Raw genomic sequence first — 20,193 nt, forward strand, 5'->3', positions numbered from 1 at the left:
GATCTAGAAGCTTGTTTTAATCCATAAATGGATCGATTAAGCTTGCAAACTTTTTGCTCTTGACCCTGCTGTATAAACCTTTCTGGTTGAGACATATAGATGCCTTCTTCAAGATAGCCATTCAAAAAAGATGTCTTGACATCCATTTTCCATATTTCATAATCATAAAATGTGGCTATCGACAAGAGTATTCTAATAGACTTTATCATGGCAACTAAATAGAAGGTTTCTTCAAAATCTACCCCCTCTCTTTGGGTAAACCCTTTTGCCACAAGTCTAGCTTTATAAGTCTGTATCTTACCAGTTTGGTCTCGTTTTCTTTTGTAAATCCCTTTGCAACCAACGGGTTTTACCCCTTCAGGTTGATCTACAAGATTCTAGACAGAATTGAAATACATTCTATTTCAAAGTCCATGGCTTTAATCCATTGGTCTTTGTCCACATCGTTCATTGCTTGATTAAAAGACAATGGATCCTCTAAACCATCATCTGGTATCATGAGTTGAGTTTTAGTTAAACCCATGTACCGGTCAGGCTGTTGCACAACCCTCTCACTACGACGAGGCATTCTCAACTCTTAAGAAGGATGTGAAGTATCAGTTTCATCAACAACTCTTGTTGACGAACCTGCTCTATAACAACTCTTGTTGAAGGACCTGCTCGATCAACAACTCTTGTTGATGCATTTTTCGTTTCTCTGGACATTTCTTCTATTACTAGCTTACTGCAAGGTTGATGATTCTTTATATAATTTCCCTCGAGGAAGGTTGCATTTGTCGATACAAACACTTTATTTTCCTGAGGATCATAAAAGAAATCACCTTTTGTTTCTTTTGGGTAGCCTACAAATACGCACACTTTTGAACAGTGTTCCAACTTTCTAGGATTTTGCACCAACACATGTGCTGGAAAATCCCAAATCCTGAAATGACGTAAATTTTCTTTACGTCCCATCCAGAGCTCATAAGGTGTTTCAGAAACACTTTTCGAGGGAACTATGTTCAAAATATACACCGTTGTCCCAACTGCATGTCCCAAAAAGAATTTGGTAGCTGAGCGTAACTCATCATGGAACGAACTATGTCCAACAAGTTTTTATTTCTCCTTTTTGTCACACCGTTCTGCTGAGGTGTGTCAGGGACTGTGAGTTGAAATTGAATTCCATGTTCTATCAAATAATTCTGGAATTCTATGTTCATATACTCACCACCTCGACCCGATCGAAGTGTTTTAATCTTTTTACCTAATTGGTTCTCAACCTCAACCTTATATTCTTTGAACTTTTCAAAAGTTTCAGACTTTTGGTCCATTAGGTAAATATGCCCATACCTGGAATAATCATCTATAAAATCGATGAAATATTCGTACGCTTCTCTCGCTCTAACATTTAGAGGCCCACAAAGGTCTGAGTGAATCAGCTCTAGGGGTTCTTCTCATGAACGATTTGGATCAAATCTTTTGTAACGATTACAAAGTGGGTCATATTCATAGTATGACTAGGATTAAGGTACCCAATCTTATCCATATACTATAAACCATTTAGATTATCACTTGAACATGATCCACCTGTATGTCAACTACATACTATTCAAGTTACATGAAATAATTTTTTATCTTAATTTATTGGATTGAGTTAGGCAAGTTTAAATGTCAAATAAAATAACTCTTTATTTTAGTAAGTAGCCAATTTATTTATACATTACAAACCATGAAATTTAAAGTATAAACCTTAACAGCTTAAGCGTTTATGTTTTGCAAGGGGGCAAATGTAACAAGGGGAATTATGAACATGATGAAGGGATCAAATCCCACAGCGGAAGCGTGTGAACGCCTTGCTTCGATTTTGTTTTAAAATTACAACACATAAAAGAAGAAACATATATGAATATGTACTAAGTTAAGCATGAAATTAGTGGAAAGAAGAAAGTAATACGTTTGAAGAACTTTTTCTCAAGTCTTCTCTTGGTCTTCAGTAAATCTCCCAAGAACAGTATGGAGAACACCACCATCGGATCTTCCCTATTATTCTCTTGGAAAAGACCAATTTTGGGAACCGTCTTTTGAAAGAACAAAAGAAATTTGTGTTAATGTGGAGATCTTTACGGAGAGCTCTTTTCACTGTAAAAATTGAGAGAACTCCTTTTGGGAGTCAAGAGGGAGAGATTTCCTAATAATAATAATAATAACAACAATAATAATAAAACTTCTCTACCATAACTTTGCATTTGTAGAGAAAAACTTCTCTAATTAGTTGGAATAACCACTCACTAATTTTCTATAATTAAACTAAAATGATTTTAATTTAAATAAATAAATAAATTTAGAAAATTAAATATCTAATATTTAATTTAAATATTTGAATCTTATATATATATATATATATATAGTACATAATCTATAGTTTTTAATATGAATCTAATTCATGTTATTTTAATATTTGAATCATATTCAAATATATTAAATCTTTTTTTATTATAAAGTTTAATTTTGAATCCTATTCAAAATTAACTTTATAATATAATGTATCTATATACATTATATTAATTGTATCATATACAATTAATGTTATTTCCTTTAATAATTTGAACAATTCAGATTCTTCCAAAACTTTGGTTGTTGTTTACCCATTGTGAGCTAGTAGGAGTACCTAATGAACCTACAGATTAGAAGCTCCAAGAATTCAACATTAACTAATTAAACTCTTTAATTATGTTAATGAACATTCATTAATTGCAGACCACTCTACTAAAGACTCACAACTGCATTATTTGCATTGTAGAATATTTCTACATCCATGGATTTAACAATTACTGTAAGTCGATCTTCCACGAGCAGTTCGTAATTACAGTTGGGTCAAATTACCTTGTTACCCTGGTAATTACTGATAAAAGAGTTGTTCACATCTGCTGATTACAACAAATTCTTCCTTCGTTTTTTGTTGCTTTCCTTTAGCATTTCACGTTCCACTATTTTGGTTGTTATTTTCTACTTTCTCTCTCATGGTTGTTATATTAAACTAGTGTTATTATGCCATGTGGCAATATATAAGTTAATAAATAGCTACTACATGATGGGCTCTTATTATCACGGAAGGCCGATCGTATAGTAAATTTCTTTTTTTTCTTCTGTCGTTTACTTTCTCGACTTATCGTGTAGTCGCTTGTCTCTATCGTCTACACTCTATCGTATACACTCCATCATTTACACTCTCGGCTCTATCGTGTAGTGTCTTGCCTTTATCGTTTACACACTCAACTTTGTCGTGTAGTCTCCTTCCTTTATCGTCTACACTCTCATCTCTGTCGTGTACACTCCTATTTCTGTCGTTTAGTCTCTTGACAACGATCATTTAGTTTCCACTTCTCTCTATCGTTTACATGGTATTAGTGCTATAAAGCATCATGCTTTTCTTCATGGCGTCGAGCTCGGGAACATCTAAAGAAAATTCCACTTCACCAGTGACATCAAACCTAGGTATTCATTCAATTATTCTACCTCCAACCAACATCTCTATATCTTCTCCGTCATTTACCCCACCTGCTACTCAACGCATCCTTCCCCCTGCTCGAAACCCATCTACCCTCCATAATATGGCCCTCCACCACTACCCCTTCACCCTCAGTATGTCGGTTTTCCCACCCATCATTCTTTTCAAAATTAGGTATCGATCAACCCTTTTTCCATACTCCCATCCCCGCAATCCCACGTAGCAAACTTCCCTTATATGTCTCAATCCCTTACTGTCAAACTAAATGATTCAAACTACCTTCTCTGGAAGAATCAACTTCTCAACCTCATCATAGGTTATGGCCTTGAAACTTTTATTCACGGTACCTATCCCCAGCCACCAAAATACCTCGATCCTTAGTAGACTCAACTCAATCCTCATTTCTCTTATTGGCAGAAGTGTAATCGTACTATTATGAGTTGGTTTTACTCCTCTCTCAATGAAGATAAAATGGGTGAAATAGTCGAGTACGAATCAGCATTGGAGATTTGGGAAGCGTTTCAAATGGTTTATGAATCATCTTCAACAGCTTGGATGATGGGACTACGCTTTCAGCTTCAAAAGATAAGAAAGAATGACATCAGTGTCTCTTAGTACCTCGCCAAGATTAAAGATATTGCAGATAAGTTTGTTGCTATTGGGGAACCTTTGTCTTACCGTGATCATCTAGAATACATTCTCGAAGGTCTCAGCAATGAGTACAATCCCTTTGTGACTTCCATTCATAACAAAACTAACCACCCCTCCATCGCTGATGTCCGTAGTCTGCTTATCACATATGACTCTCAGCTGGAATCGCAATTTGCTATGGATCAACTCCAACAAATACAAGCCAATGTTGCCCATCTCTCTCTACAACCTCGACATCCTCACTGGCCACAAACTACCAGGTCATCCTTCAGACCTCCTCCATCTCTTCCAAGTTTTCTCCCTAACCCTCATTTCTCTACTGTGAATGCCACTGATCATACATTTCATAGATCCCCTGCCTGAGCTCAATGACCACCCCCCCATCAACCATCACACTCCTCTAATCGGCCACAATGTCAAATTTGCAATAAACTTGGCCATATAGCATTATCCTGCTACAACATTGATAATCCAAAATATAGAACCATTCACCATCCCCAAACTCATTTTTCTCAAGCTACACAAACCCCAACTCAACCGTTATCCTATGTCACTACTCCCTCTGCTCCAAAATTAAATCATCCAGATGAAAGCTGGTATATGAACTCCGGAGGCACTCATCACATGACCCCTAACCTGTCCAACATCCAACAACCTATCCCATATTTTGGTGGTGAACAAGCTGTCATAGGAAATGGTAAGTCTCTTTCCATCTCTCACACTGGTTCTTCATCTTTTCTGTCATCTATATCTAATACTCCAGTTTATCTTCACTCTGTCCTTCATACACCTTCAATCTCTCGAAATCTAATTAGCATCGGTCGTTTATGTTATGATAATAATGCTTATGTTGAGTTTTTCCATGACTCTTATGTTGTGAAGGATCTTCAAACCAAGAGACGACTCCTCCGGGGCACACTTGATCATGGCCTGTACAAGATTTCTATCACTCCATCTGCTACATGCTCATCCACTTCCTTCTCTCATCAACTGCCTTCATCTCAGCACTCACAGACTTTTCTTTGTGGCATCGTTGCCTAGGACACCCCTGCCTAGGACACCCCTCCCCTCTAGTAGTTCTATCTGTTTTGTCTAAATGCAAACTGAAGTACAAAAATAATATAAATATATCAGTTTGCACACACTGTCAAATGGCCAAGAGCCATCGTTTGCCTTTTCAGTCTTTTAATTCTCGTCCACCCTCTCCCTTTGATATCGTTTATGCCGATGTATAGGGTCCTTCCCCTATCAATTCAGTAAATGGAGACAGGTATTTCTTGTTGTTTATCGATGCTTTCTCGCGTTTTACTTGGATGTATACAATGAAAGTGAAATTCGAAGTTCTCCCATGTTTTCTTAAGTTTCAAGCAATGGTATCAAATCAGTTTTCCACTACTATTAAATCAATCTAAACTGATGGAGGAGGGGAGTTTAAAGCTCTGTCATTTACTCTAGACAAACTTAGTATAATCCACCGTCTATCTTGTCCCTATACACCTCAACAAAACGACACTGTCGAATGAAAGAACAGACATGTTGTTGAAGTTAGCTTAGTCATGCTTGCCCATTCCTCTGTTCCATATACCTTCTGGCTTTTCGCCTTCCACACAACTACCTACCTTATCAACCGGCTACCCACACCTCTCCTTGCAAACAAATCCCCCTATGAAACCTTATATTATAAACCTCCTGATTACTAGCTTCTTAAAGTGTTTGGCTGCACTTTCTTTCCCTTCCTTCGATTGTTTAATGACCATAAACTTCAATACCGGTCTCATGAATGCGTATTCTTAGGCTACTCTTCCTTGCACAAAGGATATCTCTGTCTCCATCACACAATAAGTCGCATTTATGTCTCCAGGCATGAAGTTTTTAATGAAACTGCCTTTCCTTTCCTAGATAGCTCTTAATCAATCACTTTTCCTCCACTCTCTTCTTCTCCTATCGTTTCCATTCCCATTCTTATCAGTCCCGTTAGCCTATCCTCCCTACATCAGGCCACTGCCAATTCTCACAGCAACTTTGTTCATCACCATGATCCCTCCCCCTCCCCCCCATCTATCTTCTTCCATCCCATTTCTATCCTTCTAACCTACACCCGAACCTACACCACCTAACCAACCTACTCCTCACCTTCCTTAATCACCTGAATCATCAACCAATCCACCAATTTCCATCATTCCCTCGCCTTTACCACCACTCACCTCTACCCTCCCAACTCCCTTTGTTTCCCCACACCTGAACCTTCCCACCACTTTAGGCCTACCAGAATCCCTACCTCTCACAACCAATAACCATCCCATGATTACACGGTAAAAAATAGGCATTTTTAAACCAAAGGCTTGGTTATCCGAGGTCATTGACTTGGACAAAACATAACCAAGATCCTACAAGGAAGCCCTTCTTCATCCAAGATGGAAGCAAGCAATGCTTAAGGAATATGAAGCTCCCATACGAAATAATACATGGTCTCTCACACCTCTGCCCCAGGATCACAAGGTAATTGGCAGTAAGTGGGTGTTCAGACTCAAACAGACTCCATCAAGTGAGATTGCTCAATTCAAGGCTCGTTTGGTTGCTCAAGGGTTCAACCAAGACTATGGCATTGATAACTTTGAGACCTTCAGTCTAGTTGTCAAGCCTACTACCATTCGACTTGTTCTATCCATTGCTTTATCTCATAATTGGATCATTAGGCAACTTGACGTACACAAGGCCTTCCTCAATGGCGACTTATCTGAGGAAGTATATATCAAGCAACCACTTGGTTTCATAAGTGATCAACACCTCGAGCATGTATTACTTCTGCATAAGGTGTTGTATGGTCTCAAACAGAGTCCTTGCGCATGGTTTTCAAAGCTCAGTACCTGTCTGATGCAATGGGGCTTCTCGAATGCAAAATTTGATATGTCCATGTTCATTTTCCACAACTCACATACTTTAATCATCTTTCTCATTTATGTTGTTGATATTATTGTAACTGGCAATAGTTCTGCAACCATCCAGCACTTCATTACCTGTTTAAACACTCAATTTGCACTTAAAGATCTAGGTGACCTATCCTTTTTCCTTGGCATTCAGGTAGCTTGTTCATCAGATCATTTACATTTATCTTAGTCCAAGTACATCCAAGCCTACTTGAACGTGCATAACTCACTGACTGCAAGCCCATTCACTCTCCAATGGCCGTTAGCACCTTCTTGTCCCTCACTGATGGACAATCACTGGACAACCCCTCTGAATACAGAAGCTTAGTCGGAGCCCTCCAATATTGTACGCTGACCAGACTAGACATCAGTTTCAATGTCAATAAGCTCTGTCAGTTCATGCACGCCCCAACAACTTCACACCTTCAAGTAGGAAAATGCCTCATTTGGTACCTCAAAGGCACGACCAATCATGGTATTCTTCTAACAAAATCCTCTATTTTGGCTTTAACTTGCTACACAGATGCCAATTGGGCCAGCTTCCCGGATGACAGACGAAGCACAAGTGGATTCTGTATCTTTCTTGTTTCCAACCTCATCTCATGGAGCTCTTCCAAGCAAAAGGTAGTCTCTCGATCCAGTGCCAAATTAGAATATCGTGGTTGGTCCAATGCTGCCGCTAAGGTCTTCTGGATCCAATCAGTTCTATCTGAAATTGGTGTCAATCGCATCTCCACCCCTCTGCTGCTCTATGACAACCTTAGTGCCACATACATGGCCGTCAATCTTGTGCTTCACAACCAGACAAAACATCTTGAGATTGAACTTTATTTTCTCAGAGAAAAGGTTGCATCCAAACAGATTTCAGTTAGGTTCCTTCCCTCCGAAGATGAACTGGCCGACATCATGACAAAAACTTTACAAAGTCCTCGTTTTCTTACTTTGAAGACCAAGCTTACAATCGCGGCAACTCCTCGTTCGCTTGCGGGGGGATGATAAAAGAGTCGTTCACGTCTACTGATTACAACAAATTCTTCCTTCGTTTTCTGCTGCTTTCCTTTAGCATTTCATGTTCCATTATTTTGGTTGTTATTTTCTACTTTCTCTCTCATGGTTGTTATATTAAACCAGTGTTATTATGCCATGTGGCAATATATACGTTAATAAATAGCTACTACATGACGGGCTCTTATTATCACGAAAGGTCGATCGTATAGTAAATTTCTTTCTTTTCTTCTCTCGTTTACTCTCTCGACTTCTCGTATAGTCGCTTGTCTCTATCGTCTACACTCTATCGTTTACACTCTCGGCTCTATCGTATAGTGTCTTGCCTCTATCATTTACACACTCAATTCTGTCGTGTAATCTCCTTCTCTTATCATCTACACTTTCATCTCTGTCGTGTAGACTTCTGCTTCTGTCGTTTAGTCTCTTGACAACAATCGTTTAGTCTCCGCTTCTCTTTATCGTTTACAATTACATCTTACTACTTACGTACCACTGATCCCTCTAATGAACAATCCATTTATGGTCCTACCATAACCAAGCTCCTCTTAGGTCAGTAAGAAGATGGGTACCCTTTGTTCAAGACTCGAAATTAACACTTAAGAGAACTATTATTCTACTTACCCTAAAGGCAAGGAGTGAATTCAATCTTGCGTAGTTATGCTCCCAACTTCCTACTCGAACATGTCCCTAAAATGATAGGCTTATTGAGTCGATGACTCGAGCCACCCTTGATGGAACTCTTTTAAAAGAGTACCTATGAGCAGAAGCAAAATTTTCAAATTTATTATGACAGAATTTCCACAATATATTCAAACATACAGATATGCATTCACAACGCTAAATTACTGGCACACTTAGAGGATAAATAAATAAGAGACCGAGAGAACATACCAGTTTAAGATTTTTCTTCACTTGAAATCTCTCTCTCGCTAGAACAGCAAGTAATCGTTCAGCAATTCTACAATCATCTACCACGAGCGACTTCACACGAACACAAGGAAACAGGATCGACACCACTACTCGGAGCCCTCAGTATTCTTGGAGTGAGAATCCAAAGGGTAGGCTTTGTTCGGAGTTTTTAGAGGCGAGGAGGAAGAAAGATCGTATACAATGATCAGGCAAGTGGGAGTAAGACTCGTCTATCGTATAGACAAAATGCTTGATCGTTTAGGTAAAGTATACGAACGTATAGGAAAAGCTAAGTGATCATCTATATAATCGTTTAGTAAAGCTTGGGCGCTAAATGATGCATTGTGAATATGATGAAATAATGGTGTACATTGCGATGGTGATGTATGCGTTGTACATGCAAGTTTTCCTAACAAAATCCAAGTATAAATCCTACTAGGTTTCCTGAAAAGCCCAGGGTCGAACACAGGGACTATGGAGATAGTATGTGATGGTGATTTCTGATTCCTTTGCAGCGACAAATAACACAATGAGTTAGTTTGTATGTTTGTTTAAGGTATAGATTCTATGTGGCAGAATTGAGAAAACAGTTAATAACAACGAAAGTTACAATGAGTATGCGGGGAACGGGTTGATAAGGGATTTAGTTAACACTTTTTAAGATTGCATTCAAGTTATACGATCATGCTACACACATACAACAACAAGTCATCTCTCAATGCAAATGCTATAGCTCCTAGTTTTAGGACACATGCGATGTATACGATGATGTCTATAGGACTTACCTCTAAGCCTCTATTCTTGTCTATGCGATGATGAATGACACACACATACACAAGACGACCGCATACTACCATAACCTATTCTAGGGTGCATGCGATGCATGTTAGCAAACAAAACTTATCTCTAAGTTTCTATCTCTTGCTTATGCGATTCTAATCTAACTTTCTCAAGTCTAGATTCTAACCTAGCTCTCTCAAGTCCAAGTTCTTTCTTTATACTCTCTCTCGAGTAGCTCTAGAGGGGTGATGGGCACATACATAAGACAAGATCGCATAAAATGAAGATCTTAGGTCATGCTAGCTAAGTGCTTCTCAACCCATTCGGAAGTTTAGTTACTCATACCTAATGTAAAGAGAGTGAACAGATGTAGAGATGCAAATTCCACTTTATAAATAAAATCAGAATACAGAATGACAATGGAAAGTAAGAATAGGGAGCCTGGTAGCAATGTGTTGCTTCCCAAGGCTTTTATACTGTGTTTTTCTCTACTCTACCCATAAGAATATTCTTGCTTTCGTAAAAGTCGGCACTCTCTTCATTCTCTACGCTTCCTGGCACTCTCTTGAGCTGACTAGGAACGATCTTTCGGTGTCTTTTCTCTTCACTCACCTCTGCCTCTAAGTATATAAAATTATAGACTATGACTATCTATGTATATGGTGAAAAAGAACTCCAAAATTCTAACTTCTGAACTCGAACAGAACTTCTTCAACGAAGGTGGCCTTTGGCATTTATAGAGCTTCAAGGTGCAGGGTTTTTCTCTCAAATGATTGCTTTGATAGGATGTCATTAAATCTCTGTCTGATGCGTCGATTAATTGTCACCGAAAAGTTAAAGTGTACTTGCTACAGTGTGTCGTTAACGGCTTGTCAACTAAATTCGGATTCGACAGTCATCAGCTTTCTGTCCCATCGTGATTTACTAAGTTTTTACCTTGATGCATCATCTTTATGCGACCACCTTCTTGAGCAGATCTTCGCAAACGCATACAATCGCATAGCTTTGCGGTCGTAATCCTCTAAGGCACTCGAACACCGAATTTCTTGGATCACAATTCTGCCTTGCGCCAACGCATTTTCCTGCACAAAATACGTAAATTAGCTGCTTTAATGCGATGGGCGCATGTGATCGCAATGTTCTCAACTTAATTCTTTTGGACACGATTTTACATATTTTTACTGTCGCAATCCTACATTGTTTTACATCTTTGCGTTGTAATAATGTGCATTTCTGCCTGTTATCATACCCCCAAATTTAAAACAATGCTTGTCCTCAAGCATAAACTAAAGATTTTCTCTAGAGAGTCAGCCGCCTTTTTCTTTCCTAGATTTCTCGAGGTGCCTCATTCAAATCTTATGTACCCAAGTCTCCTTAATTCCTATCCTAGTCTTTTCTTAAAATATTTCTAAAATTTAGGGACCGTAAGTTTAACCTTCAAAAAGACTTTACTAGTTTCCAGGGCATCGCATGATTTATTTCAAAAAAAACTTTTTTCAACTGGGGTGTTCTACAATGATTTTTATCCTTGCGTAGTTTAGATATTCTTTTTATGACCTTGCGCTGATCCGAGTGCTTAGCCTTCATTTTGGCTTGCCCCCACGGGTGTTATGCGAGCATCCAACTACGAGCAAGGCGCACTTTCTCAGTCTAAACTCATGCCCATTTGGCAATGGAGTTGCGATCATTTTATTTATGTGTTGATCACGATTCCTACCTTCGTTCTGGCTTTCCCCCATGGGTATCATGCGAACATCTAACTACGAGTAGGATTCGATCACAACGTTATACTTTTTTTTTTCTTAGAATGCCTAAAAGTAGTAAGGTTGAAAATAAATACCGCACCCCCAAATTTAAACGCAGCAATGTCCTCATTGCTGAAAGATTGAAAGAATACATGTGATGCTCTTAGGAAGTTTCGTAAAAGTCAATTTGAAAGAAAGCTGGTGGACTACTAACTTTTAGAAATATTTCATGAATTAATTGTCCTAAACGTAAGTTGATTTTAGTACATGCGATGAGAAATAGAGACATGCATTTCATCATTGAAATCATAATTGGCATAAAAACAATGCGGTGACTTACTAGAGTAATCAATATTTAATGATTGCGCCGACTAAAGAGGATGCGATGATAAAATTATCAAAGTTAAAAATGAGATGCGAGAGTGCAAAATTTGGAATAAACAGAGTCAAAGATTGATACAACCCCCAAATTTACTTTGTTACCCGCATCATTTGTCATTGCATCCTTCTTTGCGACAAGCTGATTTCTTTGATTGCAGTGGTTGACCGAACTAGTCGCGTCTTTCAGTTATCATGTAGCTCCTCCGCAATCGTTCACCACGATCATTGAAAAAGAAAAACATTGAGAGGGTAAAAAATATAAATGACAGAGGTCTCTCTCTCTTTTTTTTTTTTTTTTTTTGAGATGCAAGGAGTAATAAGGATATAGAAATGATAACAGATATAAAAGATAGATTTAAGTTCATGAAATGAAGATTTCAAAAGGATACTTAAAAAAGATTGCGTCCCTGATGAATTTGAATTGCATGATTGTGCAGGGATTGCTTATTTCTTTCAATCTGGCTCTTTACGTCCAAGGCAATTTTCTCTTTTTTTCTCGATCTTCTGGGATCTTGATTGCCTCAATCCGGAGCTTTTTTTCATTAACGTTCATCACGATTTCTTCCTCGTGCACATCAATTTGAGCGCGACCGGTCGATAGGAATGGTCGTCCCAATATGATGGGCGCATCTTCGCTTATTTTATGGTCCAGAATGATGAAGTCTGCCGGTAAAATGAATTTTTCAATTGTGACCGCGACTTCCTTCAATTCTCCCTCAGGGTGTACACGGGATCTGTCCGTAAGAGGAGAGTCTCCGTCGTGGGCGTTAGTTTTCCCATATTCAATCGTTTGAAAATTGATAGCAGCATTAAGTTTATACTTGCCCCAAGATCGCATAGTGCTTGACCAATGTAGACCCTTCCAATTGCACAGGGTATCGTGAAGCTTCCTGAGTCACACATTTCTGGTGGGATCATGGTATTAAACCTTTGCGTTACTGCCAATATAGCGATCTTTTCTTCATCATTCTATTTCTTTTTCAATCTTTGGGGGAATGGTGGTAGCTGTACTTCTTCTGTTCCGTGTTCTAGGGGCTTGAGGGTAGACGCAACTTCTGGGTTCATCTTCTCGAGCTCTTCTAAATCATATGTCAACGGGTTCTTGGTTTTCACTACATTTGGGTTGGTTCTGGTGGGCTCTTCCCCTTCTTTCGCTGTCGTTTTTTCGCTTAGCAAGGAGATTGCTAGGCATTGTTCCTTTCCTACACCCCCAGAGTTGCAAGAGAGCTCTGTTGAGCTCGACAACGCTCTTTATGGTCTACTTTTGAGCTCATCTGCAATCTGTTCTATCTGAATTTCAAGATTGCGGATAGACATTGCTTGATTCTGGAGTACTGTTTCATCTTTCTCAATATATTGTGGCGCCTACGAACTACTGGCTTGATTCTACATTTGACCATTTATTCGTGGAAAAAATTTTGGCGGCCCTTCCTTTTGCACCATAGATTGATAGCTTTGTTATTGATTTTTTCACGTGAAATTGAGATGGTTTCTCCACCTGGGGTTGTACGTATCAGAGAAAGGGTTATTCTTTATGAAGCATACTAACTGCAAATTCCTTGGGCATTCTTTAATCGGATGTGCTTCTCCATAGGTGACACAACTCGTGGTCGTTTGAACGATTGCGTTGACCTGCCCTTTATGTGTTCCCGTACTATTGTTTGCGATGTCTTGTATTGGATTCATCATCGCATTCATTTTGTTTTGTAGGGATGCGATGGCCCCACTACTTGCGTCACTATCTTTAATTCTCAGTCGTTGATCGCTTTCTCTTCAGTCTTTCTGATTTTTTGAAATACAATCAAGTATATTTTTTGCCTCGTCATATGTCTTGTCGAGCAGACTACCAGCTGTTGCTGCATTGGCAATTGTTTGCGATGCAGGGTTCAATCTGTAGTAGAAAATTTTCATTTGGAGACAATCAGGTAAGTCATTGTGCGGACTAGCTTGCACCAGTCTTTTAAACCTCGCCCAGGCGTCACTGAGTGATTCGTCGATATCTTGTTCAAAATTAATGATCAGCTTCCTCCGTCTTGAATTTTCTATCGAGGGGAAGTACTTCTTCATGAACTTTTCAACCACCTGTTCCCACAATGTAATCTCCCCTAGTTCGAGAGAATAAGCCCATTTTTGTGCTTGGTCACACAATGAAAACGGGAACAACATTAGTCGAACCTCTTCAGCGGAGATTTTTGGGAACACAAACGTATTGCAGATTTCAATAAAACTTCGAAGGTGGGCGTGCGGATCCTCGCCACGCCTACCACCAAACTGTTTGGCAGTTTGAATCATTTTCAGCATCATCGGCTTCATCTCGAACTTTAATCCGTCCAAGGCTAGCCTCATGATTCCTAGTGAGAAATCGTAAAGGTTGGGCGACACACAATCCTGATGGGCCTATTGCAGTCGTTTGCCATGATATTATTTACATTTCTTGCTTTGTCTTCCAGTTGTACCGCCATGTTGGGATTTCTCTCTTGTTGTTGATATAGGTGCTTGTCTCTTCTTCTTTTTCGGAAAGTTCTTTCAATCTTTGGGTCATAATCAGGCTCAGGAACTTGTCCTTCACTCATACGACGCCTGCTTCTTCCCTTACCAAGGGAGAGGCAATGCACAGAGATGGAAAGTCTGCAAAGAAAATCAAAAAGTTACCGTTAGCACAATATGTACTGCCGTAGTCTCCGACAACGACGCCAAAAACTTGATGCGTGGTGAATATGATGAAATAATGGTGTATAGTGCGATGGTGGTGTATGCGTTGTACATGCAAATTTTCCTAGCAAAATCCAAGTATAAATCCTACTAGGTTGCTTGGTAAGCCTAGGGTTGAACATAGGGACTATGGAGACAGTATTCGACGGTGATTTTTGATTCCTTTGCGGTGACAAATAACACAATGAGTTGGTTGGTATGTTTGTTTAAGGTATAGATTCTATGTGGCAAAATTGAGAAAAGAGTTAATAATAATGAAAGTTACGATGAGTATGCGGGGAACGGGTTGAGAAGGGATTTAGCTAACACTTTCTAAGATTGCGTTCAAGTTATACGATCATGCTACACACATACAACAGCAAGTAATCTCTCAATGCAAATGCTATAGCTCCTAGTTTTAGGACACATGCGATGTATACGATGATGTCTATAGGACTTTCGTCTAAGCCTTTATTCTTGTCTATGCGATGATGAATGACATACACATACACAAGGCGACCACATACTACTATAACCTATTTCTAGGGTGCATGCGATGCATGTTTGCAAACAGAACTTATCTCTAAGTTTCTATCTCTTGCTTATGCGGCTCTAATCTAACTTTCTCAAGCTTAGATTCTAACCTAGCTCTCTCAAGTCTAGGTTCTTTCTTTAGACTTTCTCTCGAGTAGCTCTAAAGAGGTGATGGACGCATACATAAGACAAGATGATCGCTTAAAATGAAGATCTTAGGTCATGCTAGCTAAGTGCTTCTCAACCCATTCGGAAGTTTAGTTACTCATGCGTAATGTAAAAAGAGTAAACAAATGTAGAGATGCAAATTCCATTTTATAAATGAAATCAGAATACAGAATGACAAGGAAGTAAGGATAGGGAGCCTGGTAGCAATGTGTTGCTTCCCAAGGCTTTTACATTGTGTTTTTCTCTATTTTGCCCAAAAGAATATTCTTGTTTTCGCAAGAGTCGACCCTCTCTCTATTCTCAACGCTTCCTGGCACTCACTCGAGCTGACCAGGAATGATCTTTCGACGTCTTTTCTCTTCATTCGCCTCCGCCTCTAAGTATATAAAATTACAGTCTACGACTATCTATGTATATGGCAGAAAAGAACTCCAAAATTCTAACTGCTGAACTCGAATAGAACTCCTTCAACGAAGGTGGCCTTGGGCATTTATAGAGCTTCAGGGTGAAGGGATTTACTCTTAAATGATTGCTCTAATGGGACGTCATTAAATCTCTGTCTGATGCGCCGATTAATTGTCATCGAAAAGTTAAGTGTACTTGCTACAGTGTTTCGTTAACGGCTTGTCAACTAAATTCGGATTCGACCGTCATCAGCTTTCTGTCCCATCATGATTTATTAAGCTTTCACCTTGATGCGCTGTCTCTATGCGACTACCTTCTTGAGCAGATCTTCGCGAACGCATACGATCGCATAGTTTTGCGATCGTAATCTTCTAATGCACTCGGACGCTGAATTCGTTGGATAGAAATTCTGCCTTGTGCCAACCCATTTTCCTGCACAAAATACGTAAATCAGCTGCTTTAATGCAATGAGTGCATGCGATCACAATGTTCTCAACTTAATGCTTTTGGACACGATTTTACATATTTTTACCGTCGCAATCCTACATTGTTTTACATCTTTGCGTGGTAGTAACGTGCATTTTTGCCCGTTATCACTAAACGATCGTTAGTAAAAATAAGTGTTCGTTTAGTGAAAGATAAGCGATTGTTTAGTAAGTAGCGTGCGCGGGTGTAAGTGATCATTTAACACTATCGTATAGGCTCTGATTTACTATGCGATGACCTCCTCGAATTGCAATACACTGTGAGCTCTTTAAGCGTCTCAAAACGATTCTTCATCTTACTCATTAGTTACGAAAACAGAAGAGACACCGGCCAATTATACCATAACTGTCCAATTAATAAATAATAAATATAATCACATTATATTCATAACCTATGGTTTAATATCATATATTAACCATAGTATTTTTCCTCCACTAGATATAAATCATATTTATATCCAAGTTTCTCCAAATTAATATATCTCATACATAAAGTCAATTATATCATATACAATTGACTAGTTCAATTATATCATATATAATCGAACTCGCTCTTGTCAATTTGAACATTTCAAACTGACTAAAAAATTGATTCTCAACTTGTTTCCAAGCTACCAAGAGAACCTTATGGATCTATGGCTCGGAGCTCCAATGGTACATGAATAACTGACTAAACTCTTTAGCCACGATATCCACCATCTGTTAACTGCCAGACATTCCACTAAAGACCGACAACTGAACTCTTCTTACCACAGATATATTTCTATGTCCATCGGATATAACCAATCATCAGTACGATGACCTTTCACAGATGCTCGTAAGTACAACTGGGCCAATTTACTATTTTTCCCCTGTAATTACATCTTACTTCTTAAGTACCACTGATCCCCCTAATGAACAATACAACATAGTTCTAATATGTGTGAACACCTCGCGGGCCATGAGAAGGTGTATGGCGCCATATTGTTCAAGCCTCAGGATCAACCCTTAAGGGAGCAATCTATCTACTTACCCCTGCTTTGGGGAAGGAGTGAACTCCATCTTGTGTGGCTGAGTTCCTAGCTCCCAAATCAGACAAATTCTCAAAGTGGTAGGTTTGAGTTACTGCTCTGGCCACTCACACCCAAGCAAATCAAAGGACCGCCCTCAATGGTAGGAGTTCTCAACTCACTCAGGATTGAGGTCATGTTACCTAAGGTCATCCTAGTGAAATGAAGTCTCTGTCATGAATGAGGTTATATGACGAGACGTTAACACTTCGTGGTCAGGTTTTATACAAACTTTTTGTATAGGACACCTCCACTCGCATGTCCTTTATACGAATATTTAGGATCAGATCATCTGTGACAAGTCACAACACTTGTAACTATTCCACAAAGTGGGCTGCATCCGTAGCATTACAAGGATAAGGTTTTCCTCCTATATCCATATATTACAGATTATTTTGGTTATCACTTAAGTCATGATCCACCTATATGTCACCACATATATGTTTAAGTTACATAAAGACAACTTGGAATTTTAAGTTTATTGATTTGTGGTAAAGCAAATAAAACATCCAAATGTGCAAAGTCAAGAAGTGAAGTAAATATCATATATTATACATCACAAGCGTTCGTACAAAATGTGTTTACAAACTACAGGACACGAGACTTTAGGGCATCAACCCCAACAACTCTCACCCGTACAAATCAAAGGACTGCCCTCATAGATAAGAGTCCATAAGTCACTCAGGATTGAGATTGAGTTACTTGGTTCTCCTATGAAATATTAATCTCTTCAGCCAATACCGTTACAAATAGAGATTAAATATTTCGCGATCCAATCTCATACATCTCATTGTATTTTGCGATCCAGTCTTATACAATCTCATTGTATAGGATACTCCCAGTCGCATATCTCTACACGAACGATTCAGATTACATCGTCTATAACACTTACATAGTGGGTCGTATCCATAGTGTTACCAGGATAAGGCACCCAACCTTATCCATATACTATTGACCATTAGGTTATTACTTGAACATTATCCATTTGTATGTCTACTACATACTGTTTACTCTCAGGAAATAACCTTGAATTTGGATAACTCATTACTGCATATTTAAAATAATACATTATTATCAAATAACTAATTAAAGACGGGGCTTTAAGGCATAAATCCCAACATGTGAAAAGGAAGTAAAGCTAAAACATCATTCAACAAAGATAATTGTTTAGGTGATGGGTGACCAAAATGTTGATGCCAAAGGTCTGCAGAAATCGAGCAAGCAGCTGCAACAGGGACGAACAAATAATCACTAGGGTCAAGCAAATAAAAGCCATTGGAATAATTAGCCTTGCCAATTGTCTTCAATTGGTAATTGTCATGTATGAGGCACTGATTAGCAGAAAAATCAATAGAAATTTCACCATTGTTGAAGTAAACAACTCAATGAGATGAGATTATAGGAGAACTGTGGGATGAATAACACAACATGAACTATTAATCTCATAAATTAATGGATTTACAAAGAAAGATTAAATATTTTGCGGTCTAGTCGTATACAAACTCTTTGTATAGGATACCTCCACTCACATGCACATGAACGGTTTGGATCAAACCATTTGTAACTATTACAAAGTGGGTTGTATCCATAGTGTAACTAGGATAAGACAACCAACCTTGTCCATATATTATAGACCGTTGGGTTATTTCTTGAACAAGATCTACGTGTATGTCAACTACATATAATAATCTTGGATTTTTCTAATTAATGGATGGATTAATATTGCATAATTACTTATTAAATTAATAAACTAATTAATTACGAAGCATTAGGTTACAAATCTTAACAAAAAATGTTAGAGATATTTTATTGATATGATACTCTTTTAAGTATATATTCATAGAAAACAAATCATAACATAATATAGTTGTAACTGATATATCACAAATAATGGAAAATACAGTATTTATTAATCACTATATATTTCCACATTTTTTTTTTTTTTTGACAATATAAAAAGTGGGAAAATCGAATCTCAAATTTTAAGATTGACAGTTCAAATTCATACCAGTTAAGTTATTCAATTAGTATCTAAGATTCTAAGTAGTGTATTTTTTCATGTCTAAAACATGTTCATAAAAAACAACTAGATTTAATGTTAACAAATTAGCTAGGGAATATATTACTCAAATAAATAATAAAGCTAGGAAACATTTTATATATTAATTTAGTCTTTACAATACTTTGTGTTGAGATTAAAGACAAAACAAGACTAAAGAGGATACATATTTGAGATGGTAATTAACCTGAAAATGTTTGTAGTGATTGAGAACATATTTTAATTGTTGGAGAAAAACTAAAGATAAAATCACAATATTCTAAAGCTTAGAGAGATTCGATTGTAATTTTCAATATTATATTATAGTAGAACATGCAGTTAAAAAGAGAGAAAAGAAAAAATATATAAATAATTTGCAAATGCCCATATCTTACTTGGCCACACATACTCATTATTTTGGCAGAGATGAACTCAGACACAAACAAGAAAGAAACATAAAAAGGCAAAGTAAAAGAAAAAAAGACAATGCAAAAAGAAGATTATACATGATGGGAGAGTTTGAGGAGGCTCGAAAGAGAATTCATATTTTGGTTCTAAAGTTGCTAATTTAGTATTAATTTAGTTCTTTTAAATAAATATTGCAATTTTACCATCGTTTCAATTTTCGCTAACTCGTCGATATTAGAAGTGATAATTTATTGAAAAGATTAAAATTGCAATACTTTTTCAAATTTAAGATTAAGATCGTAACACTCTTCTAAATTACTGGATGGAACTCAAAATTTAGTATTGAAGTTAATACTACAACTTAATGATCTGTTTGGTAGAAAATCTGAAAACATAAATTTGAAAGCAATTCATTTAATGAAAACATAAAAATATTGATTTTAGAATTTGCAACGTTTTTGTATCACATAATCTAAAAACAGTCTTAATAGAATTTAAATTGTCTGTCAAATACATATTTACTGAAC

The sequence above is a fragment of the Benincasa hispida genome, chromosome 1, assembly GCF_027475165.1.
Source record: "Benincasa hispida cultivar pf3 chromosome 1, pf3_genome.v1.1, whole genome shotgun sequence".
NCBI lineage: Eukaryota > Viridiplantae > Streptophyta > Magnoliopsida > Cucurbitales > Cucurbitaceae > Benincasa > Benincasa hispida.